The sequence below is a fragment of the Lampris incognitus genome, chromosome 21 (genome assembly GCF_029633865.1).
Source record: "Lampris incognitus isolate fLamInc1 chromosome 21, fLamInc1.hap2, whole genome shotgun sequence".
In the NCBI taxonomy this organism is placed as follows: domain Eukaryota; kingdom Metazoa; phylum Chordata; class Actinopteri; order Lampriformes; family Lampridae; genus Lampris; species Lampris incognitus.
This window is the reverse complement of record NC_079231.1, coordinates 22,559,991-22,564,990: the sequence shown is the minus strand read 5'-3', so window position 1 is coordinate 22,564,990 and position 5,000 is coordinate 22,559,991. Positions and strand designations below refer to the sequence as shown.

The 5,000-nt window shown below is 40.3% G+C and overlaps 1 protein-coding gene across 1 annotated transcript in view; it reads left to right on the top strand.

Moving 5' to 3' along the window:
• The window catches only part of LOC130131730 (transmembrane protein 163-like), a 62,503-nt gene that overhangs the window by 31,189 nt on the left and 26,314 nt on the right, over positions 1–5,000 (top strand). The window lies entirely within an intron of this gene.

Below are 5,000 nucleotides of genomic sequence, written 5' to 3'. Positions count from 1 at the left end.
TAACCTGAGCCACATATGAACACATAATGTTTACTAACCTGAGCCACAAATGAACACATGATGTTTACTAACCTGAGCCACATATGAACACATAATGTTTACTAACCTGAGCCACATATGAACACATAATGTTAACTAACCTGAGCCACATATAAACACATAATGTTTACTAACCTGAGCCACATATGAACACATGATGTTTACTAACCTGAGCCACATATGAACACATAATGTTTACTAAAATGAGCCACAAATGAACACATGATGTTTACTATCCTGAGCCACATATGAACACATGATGTTTACTAACCTGAGCCACATATGAACACATAATGTTTAATAAAATGAGCCACAACTGAACACATAATGTTTACTAACCTGAGCCACATATGAACACATGATGTTTACTAACCTGAGCCACATATGAACACATAATGTTTACTAACCTGAGCCACATATGAACACATAATGTTTACTAACCTGAGCCACAAATGAACACATAATGTTTACTATCCTGAGCCACATATGAACACATGATGTTTACTAACCTGAGCCACATATGAACACATAATGTTTACTAACCTGAGCCACATATGAACACATAATGTTTACTAACCTGAGCCACAAATGAACACATAATGTTAACTAACCTGAGCCACAAATGAACACATAATGTTTACTAACCTGAGCCACAAATGAACACATAATGTTTACTAACCTGAGCCACATATGAACACATAATGTTTACTAACCTGAGCCACATATGAACACATGATGTTTACTAACCTGAGCCACATATGAACACATAATGTTTACTAACCTGAGCCACATATGAACACATAATGTTTACTAACCTGAGCCACATATGAACACATGATGTTTACTAACCTGAGCCACATATGAACACATAATGTTTACTAACCTGAGCCACATATGAACACATAATGTTTACTAACCTGAGCCACAAATGAACACATGATGTTTACTAACCTGAGCCACATATGAACACATAATGTTTACTAACCTGAGCCACAAATGAACACATAATGTTTACTAACCTGAGCCACATATGAACACATGATGTTTACTAACCTGAGCCACATATGAACACATGATGTTTACTAACCTGAGCCACATATGAACACATAATGTTTACTATCCTGAGCCACATATGAACACATGATGTTTACTAACCTGAGCCACATATGAACGCATAATGTTTACTAAAATGAGCCACAAATGAACACATGATGTTTACTAACCTGAGCCACATATGAACACATAACGTTTACTATCCTGAGCCACATATGAACACATGATGTTTACTAACCTGAGCCACATATGAACGCATAATGTTTACTAAAATGAGCCACAAATGAACACATGATGTTTACTAACCTGAGCCACATATGAACACATAATGTTTACTAACCTGAGCCACATATGAACACATAATGTTTACTAACCTGAGCCACATATGAAAACATAATGTTTACTAACCTGAGCCACATATGAAAACATAATGTTTACTAACCTGTGCCACATATGAACACATAATGTTTACTAACCTGAGCCACATATAAACACATAATGTTTACTAACCTGAGCCACATATGAACACATGATGTTTACTAACCTGAGCCACATATGAGCACATAATGTTTACTAAAATGAGCCACAAATGAACACATGATGTTTACTAAAATGAGCCACATATGAACACATAATGTTTACTAACCTGAGCCACATATGAACACATAATGTTTACTAACCTGAGCCACATATGAACACATAATGTTTACTAACCTGAGCCACATATGAACACATGATGTTTACTAACCTGAGCCACATATGAACACATAATGTTTACTAACCTGAGCCACATATGAACACATGATGTTTACTAACCTGAGCCACATATGAACACATAATGTTTACTAAAATGAGCCACAAATGAACACATAATGTTTACTAACCTGAGCCACAAATGAACACATAATGTTAACTAACCTGAGCCACATATGAACACATAATGTTTACTAACCTGAGCCACATATGAACACATAATGTTTACTAACCTGAGCCACATATGAACACATAATGTACTGAATGATTCTAATGGAGAACAGAATTTACATATTTCTCTCTCTGTTTGTATAACTGGCTTATATGCGTACTGTACAATCTGTCTCTTAGTCACAGTACACACACACACACACACACACACACACACACACACACACACACACACACACACACACACACACACACACACATATATATATATATATGTTTATACACACACACACACACACACTGACAGCAGTAGACGGGACTGTTGGTCTCAGGGGATTGAATGTCTCTGCGGTGGTGCAAATTGTCGTGGAGATGACAGACGACATCAGCACCTCGAGAGACGAGCCGAGGTGTTGACACAAGAGAAGAAAGAGAGAGAGAGAGAGAGAGAGAGAGAGAGAGAGAGAGAGAGAGAGAGAGAGAGAGAGAGAGACGAAGAAGCAAGCGAGTGCGGCAGCAGGAGTTGATGATAGTGGGGGGTGCAGGGGGCGGATGTTGAGAGACAGAGGCAAATTAAAAGAGACAAAATGAAAGCAAGAGAGCGAGCGAGACAAGCGAGCCAGAATACTAGAGGGAACATTGTGAGCTCTTTTACAAAACTCAACGAAGAAGAAGACAGCATCACATTGTAACCATGGTGTGGAGTGATGACATTAAACAGAACAGGGCTTAGGGGGGCGTTGGCTGGTGTGTTGTCATGTATCAGCTAATGCTGTCGTATGGATGTGAAGGCAGTCTGTGTTAGAACATTTGTACTGGACCCGTAGCACGGTGCTGGTTCAATTTTATCGATACCGATTCCAATATTTTTTTGATGAGAAAAAAAACCTAAACAAATATTTTAGAACAAAAATTAGCGGGTCGTCCAGGTAACGTAGCAGTCTATTCTGTTGCCTACCAACACGGGGATCGCTGGTTCGACTCCCCGTGTTACCTCTGACTTGGTCACACAATTGGCCGTGTCTGCAGGTGGGAAACCGGATGTGGGTGTGTGTCCTAGTTGCTGCAGTAGCGCCTTCTCTGGTCGGTCGGGGCGCCTGTTGGGGGGAAGGGGGGATAGCGTGATCCTCCCATGCGCTACGTTCCCCTGGCGAAACTCCTCACTGTCAGGTGTCCACGCCACGTGTATGGGAGGAGGCATGTGGTAGTCTGCCGCCCTCCCCGGATCAGCAGAGGGGGTGGAGCAGCGACCGGGACAGCTGGGCAGGTACAACTGGGGAGAAAAGGGGGGGGGGACATCCAAAAAAAAAAATCCGGACACCCAAAGGGTTGAAATTTACCCTTAATTATCTGAAATTAGGTATGGTAAGAATCCCCCATGATGTTCTTTATTAGTGATCACCAACATGGTCACAATGTCACTCAGCTGGGTAATGTTAGAAGTAACAATGTCACTCAGCTGGGTAATGTTAGAAGTAACAATGTCACTCAGCTGGGTAAAGTTAGAAGTAACAATGTCACTCAGCTGGGTAATGTTAGAAGTTACAATGTCACTCAGCTGGGTAAAGTTAGAAGTAACAATGTTATTAGTGATCATGTTAGAAGTAACAATGCCACTCAGCTGGGTAATGTTAGAAGTAACAATGCCACTCAGCTGGGTAATGTTAGAAGTAACAATGTCACTCAGCTGGGAAATGTTAGAAGTAACAATGTCACTCAGCTGGGTAATGTTAGAAGTAACAATGTCACTCAGCTAGGTAATGTTAGAAGTAACAAAGTCACTCATCTGGGTAATGTTAGAAGTAACAATGCCACTCAGCTGGGTATTGTTAGAAGTTACAATGTCATTCATCTGGGTAATGTTAGAAGTAACAATGTCACTCAGCTGGGTAAAGTTAGAAGTAACAATGCCACTCAGCTGGGTATTGTTAGAAGTAACAATGTCACTCAGCTGGGTAATGTTAGAAGTAACAATGTCACTCAGCTGGGTAATGTTAGAAGTAACAATGTCACTCAGCTGGGTAATGTTAGAAGTACCAATGTCACTCAGCTGGGTAATGTTAGAAGTAACAGTGTTACTCAGCTGGGTAATATTAGAAGTAACAATGTCACTCAGCTGGGTAATGTTAGAAGTAACGGTGTTACTCAGCTGGGTAATATTAGAAGTAACAATGTCACTCAGCTGGGTAATGTTAGAAGTAACGGTGTTATTCAGCTGGGTAATGTTAGAAGTAACAGTGTTACTCAGCTGGGTAATGTTAGAAGTAACGGTGTTACTCAGCTGGGTAATGTTAGAAGTAACAATGTCACTGAGCTGGGTAATGTTAGAAGTAACAGTGTTACTCAGCTGGGTAATGTTAGAAGTAACAGTGTCACTCAGCTGGGTAAAGTTAGAAGTAACAGTGTTACTCAGCTGGGTAATGTTAGAAGTAACAATGTCACTCAGCTGGGTAATGTTAGAAGTAACAATGTCACTCAGCTGGGTAATATTAGAAGTAACAATGTCACTCAGCTGGGTAATGTCAGAAGTAACAGTGTTACTCAGCTGGGTAATGTTAGAAGTAACAATGCCACTCAGCTGGGTAATGTCAGAAGTAACAGTGTTACTCAGCTGGGTAATATTAGAAGTAACAATGTCACTCAGCTGGGTAATGTCAGAAGTAACAGTGTTACTCAGCTGGGTAATGTTAGAAGTACCAATGTCACTCAGCTGGGTAATGTTAGAAGTAACAGTGTTACTCAGCTGGGTAATATTAGAAGTAACAATGTCACTCAGCTGGGTAATGTTAGAAGTAACGGTGTTACTCAGCTGGGTAATATTAGAAGTAACAATGTCACTCAGCTGGGTAATGTTAGAAGTAACGGTGTTATTCAGCTGGGTAATGTTAGAAGTAACAGTGTTACTCAGCTGGGTAATGTTAGAAGTAACGGTGTTACTCAGCTGGGTAATGTTAGAAGTAACAATGTCACTGAGCTGGGTAATG